General features: G+C 41.3%; 1 protein-coding gene across 3 annotated transcripts in view; it reads left to right on the top strand.

The window, feature by feature from the left end:
- The window catches only part of RHOH (ras homolog family member H), a 47,323-nt gene that overhangs the window by 11,517 nt on the left and 19,896 nt on the right, over positions 1-15,910 (top strand). The window lies entirely within an intron of this gene.

Raw genomic sequence — 15,910 nt, 5'->3', positions numbered from 1 at the left:
AGGGAGTTTATACCCAGGCAGTCTGGAGTGGTGGATAATAAGAGGGTCCCTTTCTTTCTTTTCTTTTCCTTCCTTTCCTCTTTCCTTCTCTTCTTTCTTTCTTTCCTTCTTTCTTTCTTTCTTCTTCTTTCTTTCTTTCTCAATATGGATTGACTGATTGAGAGAGAGACAGCAAGCAAGCATGCACACCCATGAGCAGGGAGAGGGGGAGGAGGATGGGGAAGGAGGGGGGAGGGGCAGAGGGAGACAAGCAGACTCCCTACTGAACTGGGAGCCCAGTGGGGGGCTCCATCCTAGGAGGGATCCTAGGAGAGATCTCAGGGTCTGAGATCATGACCTGAGCTGAAACCAAAGAGTCCAAAGTTTAACCGACTAAACCACCCAGGTGTCCCACAAGGGTCAGGACAGCTCAGGAAGGAGAAAGGAGTGACTGGCTGGGTATTGAAGATTTGCTAACGTAGACTGCAGAAGCTGGGAAAGAGCCCAGAGATAATCAACTGGCAAGGCCCAGAGAGAGGAGAGAACATTTCTTGGGAAAAGACAGGGAAATGCTGACCTCAGAGATAAGTAAAATGGATGTAAAAGAAGTTGAATCTAGATCTGAGAACAGCAGGTCTCAAATAAGAGGGGAAACGATTCTTCCAAATCAGGGGTTCTCAAATTTTCGTGCATTTAAGGGTCATCTGGATGGATGGGGGTCATGTTAACAAATGCAGACTTCTAGGCTCATCTTCGTGGATTCTGTTTCAGTTGTCGGGGGGCGGGGGTTGCTTGGCGGGAATATGCATTTTTAACAAGTCTTCCGACTCCATAAAGTTTTTTGATACAAATGATCTGCATACTTTGATACTTTGAGAAACAGTGCCAGATTAAGGGTAATGGTTTGGATGGGCCGAGGGCATGTATATCAGTGTGTGTGTGTGTGTGTGTGTGTGTGTGTGTGTGTGTGTTGGAGGTGAGGCTGTTACCTCAAGTCTTAGGATCTAAGGGCTTATGATGTAAAGGGGTATGACAACAGAGAAGCCCAGAAGGGACAAGTCACTATGTGGAGTCTGTTGAGACCAACTAAAAACAGGAGGACGTCATTAGGGCACTCCTTAACTGAATAGAGTTTGTACCACCAAATTCCCTTCCACCGGGAAGTGACTTTTGTGAGGCATTTGGACCAACTGGAAGCAGCTGTGAAGGAGGGAACTACAAGGAGGTAGCACAGAGAGGAGGTCGGAGGGGGAGTCTAGGACCCATCAACATTCTATCTCTGACCCCTGGGAGGTGGCCATTGAGAAGAAATGTGAGTAGAATAAGGGGTGCTATGTCCAGAAAACACTTTGGGCCTCTGTGTTTGATAGCATTACATTAAAGTAGCAAACAAAGTCAATTTTTCAGTGAAATACAGTACTTTCTATATAGAATTGTAGCACTCAAAATAGTAATACCACCAGAAATATGCCATAACAGCAACATATCACAATATGAACATATGAAAGTAAATGATCTTGCGGTAACAAGAACCATGACATCGAGATTCTTTGCTTCACCTGGCTTTAGAAGAAATTTGGTGATCGTAAAAAGTTCTCAAATAGCCTTTCATATCTTGGGTTTTTCCAGGTTTATCCTGAAGATGAATCTTTGACTTTAAAAAAGTTTCCCATTCGCTATCATCAGGGTCACTAGTCTCTTGAGACATGGCGTGATAAATCAAGAAGAAATCACAACCCTTAGCATCAGAGGCACCACTCAGGGCATGGTGGGTGTTTAAGGATACACATCTTGACTATCCTTATTATGAAATACCCACTTAAAAGGGTTTTTTGTGGGGCGCCTGGGTGGCTCAGTGGGTTGAGCCGCTGCCTTCGGCTCAGGTCATGATCTCAGGGTCCTGGGATTGAGTCCCACATCGGGCTCTCTGCTCAGCAGGGAGCCTGCTTCCTTCTCTCACTCTCTATCTGCCTGCCTCTCTGCCTACTTGTGATCTCTGTCTGTCAAATAAAAATAAAAATCTTAAAAAAAAAAGGGTTTTTTGTGGACTGATTGGCTTACACTTCAGAGCAGTGTTTCCTAATCACTTTTTTTGGGGGGGGGGGCTCATAAATTCCTGTAAGAATCTGTTGAGAACCAAAACTATTCTTGAGAAAAAGCACAGGATTTTAGGAACATGCAATTAGCCACACAACTTTAGGGGACCTTGGGGCCCTCTGAAGCCCATCCACGACTTCCCACGAGTTCAGTCTTTATATTAAAAACCCCTGCTCAGAGGCTGTCTGCACAAAAATGGTCTGATTTTTGCTGAGGCTGGATTTAGCTGCCAAAGAGAAATGCTGACTTTCCAGGGGGGTGTTTAAAATGAGGACAAGATGGCAGATGTATGTATAGTTTTCTTGTACTGGATCCTTAACTTGAGTAAACATAAAAGTGGACGTGTGGGGCGGAGTTGGTTTTCAGAGTATCGATGACTCATGCTCTGAGTCCTTGATTCTGAATTCTCTTCTGTGAAGCCAGAGATAGTTCCCATCTGGGAATGCAGTCTTTCAAAATTCTACTTTAACGTCTGATTTACGGACATTTCGTATGATCGTTTTGGAAATGCAGGCAGGTTGTAATACTCTGATACGGCTAACTCCAGAGTATAGTGACAGGTGTGGGGCCAACTGTCACCCCTCAGTGAATACTGGACACTCATTCAGGCTGATTTTGGGGGTAAAAGGCCACAGCTTCTGCATAACGTGCTTGGGTCTGCGTGTAAAACGTAGGTTTTCCTATCTGAAGCTGAACATCTGTTTAGGCCCTGATAACTTTAGAGATAAGTCTTTTTCCTCTGTAGCCTTAAACCACAGAAGCCCAGTTGGGTCATTATTTGTGAGTGGGTACCTGACTTGCAGTTTGGAGAACTGGGTGTTTTTGGGGTAGGAAGGTCGCGTCTTTGTTAATCTCCTATCTGCTTGGACTGTGATAGGGGCTCGGGCAGGGTCTGGAGATTTACCCGAAACCCAACTGTGTAAATTAGCCAATTCTGTTAAAAGCGATAAGACCATGTTATCGTGTCATGTTAGCAGAGTGGGCAGATAGATACAGGATGGGGACTGAGAATGCACTGCGTCTTCAACCCTCCAGAGAAAAAAATATGTGATTTGGCTAAATAAATTGTGAAATAAGAGTCAGATTTTTCTTGGTCTTGCATAGCATAAGGATTATACATCTTTTTCTTTTTTAAAGATCTGTTTATTTATTTGAGAGAGAGAGGAACACACAGAGGGAGAGGGGGAGGCGGACTCCGCTGTGCAGAGAGCCTGAAGCAGGGCTTGATTGCGTGACTCTGAGATCATGACCCAAGCCAAAGGTGGAGGCTTAACTGACTGAGCCACTGGGGCGCCCCAGGATTACACATCTTTTTCAAGGTAGAAAAAGAAAATCTATGACAAATATATTCAAGTAATTAGTGCAGCTCATCTTCTACAACCAGTTTCATTATGGTACGCCCATGATTGAGTCTCCTGCCAATTTCAATTCAATGTATTCAATACACTCAATTTGTTTTAATATGTTCAATGCATTTTAATAATAATACTGCATCACAGAATACTCAATTACAGCCCACAAAACAGAAATAGTCCATGTATACTGAAGGCCAATAGCGAAGGGTCCGCCCCTCTTGTCTCCTAGACTTTGCCCTCCCTGCTGTGTCCTTAACTCCAGGCCACCTACTTGCCAATGGGGGGAACTGACTGCATGTATCTCTTTCTTAATGCTTTTACATTCTTTTAGAAGATCCTTTCTTTGAAACACGACCCTACTTTTCCTTTCCCTTCCCTACTGCCCTTCCAGTTGATGCCTTCTTAAGCTCTTCTGAACACTCAAATCTGAACCTGAACCTTCTTCTCAATTGCCACAAAAATTTTTTCCTGTTGTTCCAACTGAAATGTTCCAACTTGTTCCAATTGAAAATGATCTCAGCCATGATTGAGAAGTGTAAGAATGCCTATGATGATTCCTTCCAACAAGGAAAAAGAAAGCCATATATTTCAAGTCAAATTTAAATGATGTAAAGCCACTGCCATCAACTACAAAAACCCTTAAAGGATTTAGACCTCCCCTTTGGCATACTTTCTTAGGATAAAACTTGGTTTTCCTTAAGCTCCAATAACTTTGGGCAGTAACTTGCCAAAATTTGTATCAGAAGTCTCTCTCTCTCTCTCTCCCTCTGGTTGTGATAAGGAAGGGAGTAGAGGAAGATGTTGGACATACAGACAGGAAATAGGAGGGGAAAGGCAGAAAAATCTCACTTCTTGACAATACCACAATTTCCTACATCTGCTGAAATAATATTGTCACTATATTCTTCTACACAGATGATCTGGTAATATCAGAAAAATATCTGTAATAATGTGGACTTTCACAATATAATAGTAATACATGTTCACCATAGCAAATGTGGCACATAATTTTTAATTTAAATACAGGTGTATATATTTTGTTCCTAAGTATTTAATGAAGTTTTTACATATTTAAAGCATCATCGTGCTAGTGCTTTCCCTCCAAAATGCCCAGAATATATAGAAAGAAGCTCAGAAGATACATTGTTTCCTAATGTAATTGGGGGGTGGGTACAGGTGGTGTTTTAATGGATCAGTTGAATTAATGAAGGGCTGGAAACTAAGGTGTCTTTGTTGAGTCCTATCGCTACCTTTTCTTTCTTTTCATCCTCTCTGTGTCAGGAAGAGCAGCTTCTAAACGTGGATGGAAGCAATGTTTCTACTCAATTCTAGAGCCCTAAGAACACATGGAGAGCAGGGGAGGGAGTTCTATTGGAGATCTGGATCAAAATTTCAAAATCTAAACCAGTAGTTCTGGATTTCCCCCAGGGCAACCCATTTGACATGTCATCCAGGAAAGACCCAACACCCAGATATGTGGAAAGAAAAATAAAAGTTTCTTTTCCAACAGGGCTAGACCCTCGGGGTTTTCAGCGTAGAAACTAGATTGTGCAATTGTACTCATGAGAAAAGATCACCAGCACTTTCAGCTTTAGCTTATGTTCAATTTTGTTTTCGACCTGGGACCAGCTGAATGTACAAAGTTATATGATTTTAAAGCTTCCTCTGCCTAGCTGGTCCTTCCTTTAGAGCTTGTAATGATCATAATTTAAAATTTTTCCTACATTCATTCACAGTCCTTGGAATTTAAATGTTAGTGTTCCTCCTGTTACATACCTGGTGATGATTGGTTTTGTTTCTCAACAGGCATGTACCTCATTATTTTAATCTGTCAGTCGTAATTAGTTTTCTTTTTTCTGCCAATTTTGAGAGTGCTTAACAATTCTTAAATACTAGGTATTTAACAAATTAATTACTAGGATTAAAATGCAGGATGAATAACAAAACGAATCCAGTTGCCTTCACAGTCTTTCAGGGTTTGATCAGAAACTTTTAAATTATTATCAGGTTTTTCCTTTTCCTATAAAATATTGGCCAAAGTATGATTTATAAACAATATCACCAGCCAGTCAGGGAAAGAGTTGAATGATCCTTTCTTCTCACTACTTAGTAGGCTGTTCTAAATTATGATTTTGAGTTATTTGAGATGGCTGTAGAAAGGCCTCTTTTTAGAAAAAATTGCAAGGAACTGGGCAGTAGGAATGAATAACCTTGAGATGTTTATAGCCTTTGACTCTTTCTAACAGTTATTCATAAGAAAACAAGAAGTATTTTATTGTAATATAAAGCTTTTAGCACAAAATTTTTTTTATAATAAAGAAACCTAAAAATCAACCAAAATGTCCAACAAAATGTACGATTAAATAAATGATCTTTAAGCCTATTAAATATTTATTAAAATTTTTTTTGAGGGATGTTTAATGACAAATAAAAAGTTACAGTGTAGGCACGCCTGGGTGGCTCAGTTGGTTAAGCAGCTGCCTTCGGCTCAGGTCATGATCCCAAGCGTCTGGGGATTGAGTCCCACATTGGGCTCCTTGCTCGGCAGGGAGCCTGCTTCTTCCTCTGTCTCTGCCTGCCATTCTGTCTGCCCGTGCTCACTCTCTCTCCCTCTCTCTCTCTGACAAATAAATACAATCTTAAAAAAAAAAAGTTACAGTGTAGAATTACATATTTTTGCTTAAAAAGGCCTACTTAGGTTTTTTTATATATGACTTCAGAATGTGAAAGTAAATGAATATATTAAAAATTATCATCTCGTGTGTGGTAAGATTACATATAATTTTAAAATGTTTTTGATTTTTCTTGTAGTTCCTATAATTAGCATATATTATTTATAAAAAGGCCAAAACTCCTTATTAAAATTAAGTCAGTTTGTGGTGTTATGCTAACAATGAAACTAGTAAAATGATTTTGATATGAGAATTATTTTGACATTTTGATGGCAACCCTTTGAGAGGTTGCTTTGAGAGCCCTGAACCTATAATTAAATTTTATCTTTCAAGATTTAAAGGGATCTCAAGTCTCTTATATTTTGAAACCTGATAAGCCTTCGAAAATCACTTCTAATGGGAGATGTTAAGTTATTAAATAGGTTTGTGAGTGGTGTATGTTTTTAAAATAAGAGAGAATTAGCTTTAGCTGTAATAAGAATTTAAGCAAAGTATAGAACACACAACTGAAGAATATAGATGACAATTTAAAAATTTTTATGCGAAGAGTTTCCCAAAGGTATCTGTTAAGAGGCACATTTTCCTGATGCATCTAAATATTTAACTTAGAAATAATTGACTTTTAAATATTTTGAAAGATAATACCCACTAGGCAAATCCCAAGTGAATTCATTCTGGCGTAATGTAAGAAAATTACCTTGTAGCCTCCCATGGCCATTTTTCTACACAATAATAAATCCAAAAGTCTATTAGTTTTAATTTTTAAATTTTTTATAAACATAAAAAATCCCCAAGGGTACAGGTCTGTGACAAAAGTCTATTAGTTTTAAATGCTGAATATTAGTTGGAATCTTTTAAACTATTTCAAAGTTGGTTAGTTTAGCAAATCAGAGAGTTTTCCTTGTAAGCATGAGTGTGATTTCGTGTTTGACTTGTGTAGTATTCTTGGTTACATGTTTTGTTTTTGTGTGTGATTGTCTCTGGCTTTGGTTTAACAATAGCTCACGATCTCGTCAGGACAGCTCTGATCTGTGAGACATATCATACAGGTTCGTGATGATTTCAGCTGCAAGTTATACCATACCTGACTAACAGTAACTTACAAAAATTCTGATTAATTTCTCCTGTCTAACAAGACGTCTCTGTCTCTGTCTCTGTCACCGGTTCAATGGCTCATTGGCTCGAGATCTGGTTCTGGTCTTTCATCGTGGTGGCAAGATGGTGGTTGCAGCCTTGAGGCCTGTGGATTCATCATCTACCCAGAGGCGTAGGGCTGGGTGGATACGGAAGGAGGCCAAGTTGACTGGGGCTCTCTCTTGTCCTAGGAAAGCAGAACGTTCCCCCAGACACCTCTCAAACAGGCAGCAGCTTCGATGTTGCTGCAAGATCTGGGTTACATTGCAGCCCAGCTTCGAGGCCCGTGGAGAGATAGAAGATAGAGTTGTTATAATTGCCTTGGGTTAGGCGCTCATGATGGGGAGGGAGGGGCAGGGCTGGGGTGGGCTAGGGATAGTGTGGTGCTTTGATATCATCCCTAAGGGAAGATAGAGTTTTTTAGTGGAGAAAAGAGGCAGAAAAAAAATCTTACTCTTTTTATGTGCAAAGATACACAGATACATACAGATATACATATAATATATAAATGGACATATATACTGTATTAAAATTTCATGGGTGGGGCAATTAGGGGAAAAATGTCTAAAAACGCCCTTGGGGATGATCATGAGAAAAAGTTGAGGGGCACCTGGGTGGCTCAGTTGGTGAAGTGTCTGACTTTGGCACAGGTCATGATGCCAGGGTTCTTGGACTGAACTCAACAGCGGGCTCCTTGCTCAGAGGGAAGCCTGCTTCTCTTTCATCCTCTGCCCCTCCACCCCACTTACGTGCTCTCTCTCTCTCAAATAAATAATAAAATCTTAAAAAAATATATTTTTTTTCTGAGAAATACTTGCCCATGCCTCGCGTGACCCATTCCTGAGGCTTTGCACATAGTCTTACAAGTAAAATTGGATTCTATTACTAATGACAAAAGGAGGCATAGATACTGAATAGGAAACTAACAGTGCCTGTCACAATGTCATAAATTAAATTAATGAGCAACTTACATGATCTTGTAATAGGTGATCTTCTCTTATTGAACTATGAAATTCTCAAGCATAGGAACTGTGTCTGAGTCATCTTTGTATCTTAGTACACCAGGCCCTCTCTCTCTCTATGTATATAATATATGCATATTATATATATATTTTTTGGATTGAATGGAGCCTAATATATGTTTCACAGCTGGATCAGTTACCCCCGAACATTAATTTGAACTTCTCTCCCTGTCCAAAAGCCTTCGGCAGCTCCCCATTCCCTCCAGGAACAAGGTCTACCTTCTCATTCTCGTTTCCTGCCACTTCTGTGCCTGAGAGTTGGGGTCTCCGCACACTGATCTGCTTGGTCCCTAAACATGTCCTTGGTCTGGGCCATCGGTGCTTTTGCCCATGCACTTTGCTCCCTTGTTAATCAGACTCCTTTTCCCTCGAGAGTTTTTTCCAAGTCCTTCCTATGGGAGTCCTGAAGTGGTTCCACTTGCCTGGGAGTCTTTTTCCTTCCTCTCCAGCTCTTAAACGCTTCCCTGCACAGTCTGGTTTAAGTCCGGCTTCCTCCTGGAGTTCTTGACAGTGCCCAAGCCCGCATGAGCCCCCCTCCTCTTTAAACCCTACTGTGTTTCTGCTCTGTGTCATTCTTGGATGTGCCTCATTAGATAACCCAGTGTAGGTAAAGTCTTGTGGCCCGACTCAGGCATCTGTATCTAGTCTCCACAATAGGCTAAATTCCAAGAACAAAAGCAGCCCCTACAATCCCTGGTGGTGTGCTGCCTATCCCGGAAACAGTCAGTCAGACTTGGTTAAATGATAGATATGATGGATAAATAACAATAAATAAAATGAAAGCCAATGAGTACCTGGTGATTCTGTTTTCCCCAGTTCCAAACCCCACTGTATTTGTGTTTCAACATGAATGCATCTGGCATCCTCAGGATGCATTTGCAAGGGAAAAATCTCTAACGGTCTTACTGAGGAGCTAGAAGATGGCGCTCGCTCTGCTCTGCCTTCCCTTTTGAGATGCTCTCTGCATAAGAGAATCAGAGGTGTCGAAATGTGGGGTAAAGCTCAGGGCTTTGAAGTTAACCAGACACAAGTTATTTAATTTCTCTGGACCTCAGTCATCATATCTATGAAATGGGGCTAATATGATTTCCCATGTTGTGAGGATTGTTGTGAGGATAAAACGAGGTCATACATGAATGCGCTTGGCTTCAGGAACTGATCCCCTGTAGGCACTGAATGAATGGTGCCGTGGATAGTTTGGCTTGGCAGCCTGTTTTGTTTTGTTTTGTTTTTTTGCGGGGGGTAAGGGGGGGGAATGTGTTTTTGCTTCACTGAATTTCCCTCTCGATATTCCCTTGAAAAGAGGTGTACTTTTTTTTTTTTTTTTTAAGATGGTAGATCTTTTTTTTTTTTTTTTTTTAAAGATTTTATTTATTTATTTGACAGACAGAGATCGTAAGTAGGCAGAGAGGCAGGCAGAGAGAGAGAGAGGAGGAAGCAGGCTCCCTGCTGAGCAGAGAGCCCGATGCGGGGCTCGATCCCAGGACCCTGGGATCATGACCTGAGCTGAAGGCAGCGGCTTAACCACTGAGCCACCCAGGCGCCCCAGAGGTGTACTTTTTAAAACGGTATTTCTATCTGAGGAATGGGCATAAGAGCCATAGTCACATTTCATAGCATTTTGAGCCGGAACAAAACCCTCTTATGTTATGGATGATGAAAGAAACACTTCAAGACAGTGAGCAGCTTGCTTCTCCTTACAAGGCCAAGTGGCAGAGATGAAATCGAACCCAGATATTCTGATCATGTTTGAAGCTTTTTCTCCTTGTCTAGGGTTGCCAATCTGGCAAACAAAAAAAAAGACCGGAATGCCAGTTAGATTTTGAATGACAGATAAAGACCTTTTTATGATAAGTTATATTCCATGACCATCAGTTAAAGTTAAAAACAAACAAACAAACAAACAAACACCAGACCAACAAACCACACCTATTTGGAGAACAAATGAGAAAAGAATAGATGTGCAGGGAGTATCTGGTACATAGTTATGTTTCTTGCCAAGATTTTTAAAAGGGAGGCTTTGCCTTTGCAAGGGAAAAATGGCACCTTGGGGAAGTGAGAGTGTTGGTCTTTTTAAAAAGTTGTTTTATTATTGGGGTGCCTGGGTGGCTCAGTGGATTAAGCCGCTGCCTTCGGCTCAGGTCATGATCTCAGGGTCCTGGGATCGAGCCCCGCATCGGGCCCTCTGCTCAGCAGGGAGCCTGCTTCCCCCTCTGTCTCTGCCTGCCTCTCTGCCTACTTGTGATCTCTATCTCTGAAAAAAAAAAAAAAAGTTGTTTTATTATAAAAATTCAAATACATCTGGGGCACCTGGGTGGCTCAGTTGGTTAAGCATCTGCCTCTGGTCATGATCTTGGGGTCTTGGTTGGAGCCCCGTGTTGGGCTCCCTGCTCAGCGGGGAGTCTGCTTCTCCCCCTCTCTCTGCTGCTGCCTCTGCTTGTGTCTGCTCTCTCAAATAAATAAATAAAATCTTTAAAAAAATTAAATATATCTAAAAGTCCCCATGCCAATCCCCCAAATTCAGCAATTATCAAGATATTGCGGTATTTGTTTCATCCTCTTTTTTCCTTTTGCTGAAGTAGTTTGAAGTAAACCCCAGACATCATGTCATTTTACCCTCCATGCTCTACATCTCTAAAACCAAGAATATTTCTTACACTACCATGCTGTCATTATCCCACCCAATAAAATCAGCCGTGATCCTTTCGAATTTTCAAATACCCATTCTATAATCATATTTCACTGACTCTCTCAAAAATATCTTCTCACAATTGGTTTATTTAATTTGATATCCACACAGAGTCCATCCATTATGTAGGTGTTATGTCTCTTAAATATCTTTGATATTTCTTATTTTTAGTGAGAAAATGAACGGATGAAGAGAGACCCTGGTTGATGTGTTGGGGTAATTTTCTTAGGTTCAGAACAAGTTGCTCGATTGCTCTTCTGCAGATGGCAAAACCGAAAGAGGTTTTGCAAACAGGGATGTTACAAATGATTGTGCATAAGGTGATCAGTTCTGATGGCTCTATTGTTTTGTTTAGAGTAGATGAAAAAGGAAGAAAAAGGAGAGAGATTTCATTTTGTCTTGTCTTTTGGGTTAATTGCTTTTTGTGTGTTGAAGCTGATTCACATGTAATATGGGGAGAATAGCATGATAACCCTTCCTTTCTAGACCATAAGGTCAGATGAGAAGCCAGGTGTCTGGGGAAGGGGAGCTGGGCTGTGGAGCAGTGTTTCTCCAATCTGACTGCTTCTGTGTCATGTAATTCATTACAAATCATTTCTCTGGTTCTTCCCAGACCTACTGAGTGCAAATGTCCCCAAGACAGAAAACATTGAAAACAGCCTCTTAGGGGAATCATGATGATGATCAAATATGGGGATCACTGACTTTGCCCTCCTTGCACTTTGATCGCTTTATTGGTAAATTGTGAATAATGATACCTCTCGGGGCTCATGCCTCCTTAACACCTTGGTTATGATCAGGATTGTGAGTCCAGGTGACTCTTGTCCAGATGCTGGACACTTGACTTTGGGATGGATTGGAATCCTTCAGCTTACATTTTCCCCTGTGTACCATCTAGTATGGTACCCAGCACATAGCTGGAGTGTAGTATGTATTGGAAAAATAAATACATGAATGATAGTACTGAGAATTCAGATCAGTGACATTTCAAATTATCCATCCACAGACGATACGAAGAACTGGCAGGCCACTAGGGCTAATCTGACTTTAGGAGGGGTCCAGACTTATTTGGGAATGGCCTGGAGAATGGGATTGGTGCCCAATAATATATATCTTCCGGTGTCCCACCTCTTTTTATATACATTTTGTGTTTTGTAAAACTTCCTCCTCATCCGATCAAAACGGACTTTGAGGAAATAATGACAGGAAGCACATTCATATAAATGTGGCAATGGTAACAAGGCCTTTACCTTTCAAGGAGACTCACATTTGAAAAAAGCACTAAACCTCTAGGAATGCCTGGGTGGCTCAGTTGGTTAAATGTCCAAGTCTTGATTTTGGCTCGGGTCATGATCTCAGGGTTATGGGATCAAGCCCCATATCAGGCTTCCCGATCACTCGGGAATTCTGCTTGATATTCTTTCTGTCTGCCCTTTCCCTTCTCCCTATGTGCATCTCTCTCTCTCTAAATTAATCTTAAAAAGCAAAGCAAAGCAAAGCAAAGCACCGAGCCTCTGGAGAAAGAGCTGCTCCAATGGTGGGAGAAATGTTCAGTAAGAAGAAAATTCTCATCACCCTTGATGTCACCCCATATAGATGGGTACATTCGGGTAAGACTGTTCCCTGAAGGAAACATGCTGGATGCCTCCTGTGCCAGCTGGTTGGAAACCTTGAGGTTCAAGACTTTCTTGCAGGGGATTCTTACCAGTAGGGATGACAGCCGCTCCTGGTAGATTAGGAAGCTACTTTCTTTGCCATCTTCCTGTGGGAAAGATTCCCCAGAACTGGGTTTCTTGATTCTCCCAAATCAAGAAGGGTGCTGTGGGGTCCTACCTGATGCTTCTGAACTATAGTCCTTCTTCAAAATAGGGAGTCTAGAATACTCAGGTCTGTGCATGTATTAACAGTGACACTGGAATTCAGTCAGGAGAATATCATTAAAGAGAGAAGATAGGATAATAGACTTTTCATGTGATTAGGGGATTATCACCTGGGGCATTTCAGTTCACTTTGGGATTGTGGATTTAAGAAGGTTGGCCAATGGTAATGTTCAGAATGGCTCTTTTCAGAGTCTTAATTATTGTCTTTTGAAAGTAATTTCAGGTGGGTTTGCACCACTAAGACAAGACCAACATCCCCTAGTACATTAAGGTGACTAGAGAATCATCTCCAAAGAAGCTGAATTTATATGAAGAGATATTGATCAGAAAGAAAATGGCTATTTGCGACGATGTGGATGGAACAAGAGGGTATCATGCTTAGCAAAATAAGTCAATTGGAGAAAGACAACTATCATATGATCTCCCTGATATGAGGAAGTGAAGATGCAACATGGGGGGTTAAGGGGGTAGGAGAAGAATAAATGAAACAAGATGGGATTGGGAGGGAGACAAACCATAAGTGACTCTTAATCTCACAAAACAAACTGAGGGTTGCGGGGGGGATGGGGTGGGGAGGGGGTTTGGAAGAAGGGGGTGGGGTTATGGACATTGGGGAGGGTATGTGCTATGGTGAGTGCTGTGAAGTGTATAAACCTGGCGATTCACTGACCTGTACCCCTGGGGATAAAAATATATTATATGTTTATAAAAATTTAAAAAAAAAAGCAAGAAAACGGCTGATCATCCATGGAAACATAACAAGTCTGAGAATTGTACTTTGGCAGTGACCATACATACATTGTCAATAGAGAACCCTGGCTAATGGACTTCCTGTATTTTGATCCCAGTCACAAGACCATAAGAAGGAAGTGAACCTTAGGCTAAGCCTGTTCTTGACTATTCTGGTACTCTGTGATAAAAGGAAAGAAATTCCCATAAATCCTAATAGCGGTACCCATCTCTATGACACAAGAAACTTCTTTTCTTACGATCTTAGCTTCTTTAGGAATTTTTCTAGCATGTTGAGCAGGCTGGTTTAGGCACAGTTCAAATCCCTAGATTACTGCAGGTTTGTTTGTTTTAACCTGAGTGATGTTCTAGACTCAGTAAGAAAAGGACTTACAGACCCAGAGAGACTTGCTCATCTGACAAGTAAGGTGACAGGGTAGGGGTGGGGGGAGGGGAGTCTAAGAGTTTTCAGGGTCATTTCTTTTGTCCAAGGTTGATCCTGACTCAGGATGCAGGCCTCCTGTGTCACACTTTATTAAAAGTTAACTATCCAGGGATACTAACAAATGCTACTTCTCCCCAGGAAGGAGCGGTAGGACACATTTATATTTTCTTTTACACACGATCATGAGCTATTTTTTGCACTTTTCTTTTCTTTCTTTTTTGGTTACAGAGGCAGTATATGCTTATAAAGGAAATTTGGAAACTGTGGATAAGCACACAAAAGAAAAAATCTATAATTGTACCAATAACAATATTGTTAACATCTTGATATAGTTACTTACCCTCTTTCTATTTTTATTGAAAAATCAGGATCATGTTGCAAATAGTGTTTTGAAGTTGCCTTTTTTGTTTAATGTAACAATGTTGTCATATGCCGTTTTCCAGATTATTAAGTATTTTTCTAAACTAATAAGGAATTAGGGGTGCCTGGGTGGCACAGTTGGTTAAGCATCTGTCTTCTGCTCAGGTCATGATCCTAGGGTCCTGGGATCGACCCCCACATCAGGCTCCCTCTTTGGAGGGAAGCCTGCTTCTCCCTCTCCTGCTCTCCCTGCTTGTCTTCTCTTTCTTGCTATGTCTCTCTCTGTCAAATAAATAAAATCTTAAAAAAAAAAACTAGTAAGGAATTCAACAATAAGAAGATGTGCCCCTTTTCCCCTTTGACAAGTTATCCTGTGTGGCAAATTGTCTTATATTTAAAGAGTAGAGACAAATGAGGGCAAAAATGAACAGAAAGGGCAAGTCAATTCACAGGGAGTGTGTTTTCTGAAAGTCCATGCTGCTAGAAAAAGATTCGGGATTATGCCTTGTGGTTCAAACACACTGATGACAGCTGTGTGAAGGTACGAGAGTTGGCATCAAAGGTGAACATCGAAGTCCAGGTAGGAGCTGTGGATAATGTAAAGAGAGCTCCAAGGACCTTGCCAAGAGCCGATGGATTTCCAGCATCTCTCTCCCTGCTCCAGGACCTGTACTAATTGCTCCTCTGTGGATATCTGATCCTCAATTTGTAGTTTTAAGGTTGTTGTGGGGAATGTTCTTAAAAGACTTGAGAACTTTTGCCCTTGATGTGGACATTTGGGAGGGAGAGTGATGTGTTTTTGTTTTGTTCAGGAAAGCCCCAAGGATAACTCAGAGAACTTCCAGGGCCTCCCTGATAATCACCTTTGGGCCCTTGGCCACATAGTTGCTCTACTTCTGAGGTCTGTAAATGGGCTGGGTGTTTTCTCCTATCAGTCTCAGAAAACTCTCTTAGGCACTCATTTTATAAGTTCTCTCTGTTACAGATTATTAGGCCAGTGAACTCCCCATTGTACTGGGACATGTTTCGAGGAAAAGAGGTCCAAATTTTGTTTGTATTTTGTGGCAATCTAAGACAGCTAGTGCTGAACACAGTCCTGAAATCAGAGGCCTGGGGCCCTTTATGCTTAGCTTGGCTGATGTGCCCTTGCTCAGGCCTTTTCAACATGCATGCCTCTGAGTCAAGTTTGGAGGGTAGAAGGGGAAGGACAAGCAAAGAAAGAGAAAAAGGAAATCCTGGGAGGAGGGAAATATTATCATGGCAGGAACTTTGAGCTACGCTCCATACTTTCTTCTCTGTTAACATCTGCTCTCAAAGTCATGTGTGTTATCAGTGTTTTTGTAGAAACATGAATTATCAGTACTGGAGAGGCCCCTTGGAGTTCAGTGCTTAATTTTACAGATGAGGTACCTGAAGTCTGGAGAAGCCAACTGCTGTGAGCAAGGTCCTGCAATTGGTGGTAGAGCCAGGATTTGAGTCTGACTCATAGTCCGGGGCTCTGTACCCTGTAAACTGCCTTTCCCTACAATACAGTGAGAAAAAGCCTAA

This window comes from Mustela nivalis (genome assembly GCF_964662115.1).
Source record: "Mustela nivalis genome assembly, chromosome: 4".
Taxonomy (NCBI): domain Eukaryota; kingdom Metazoa; phylum Chordata; class Mammalia; order Carnivora; family Mustelidae; genus Mustela; species Mustela nivalis.
This window is presented reverse-complemented; position numbering and strand designations above follow the sequence as displayed.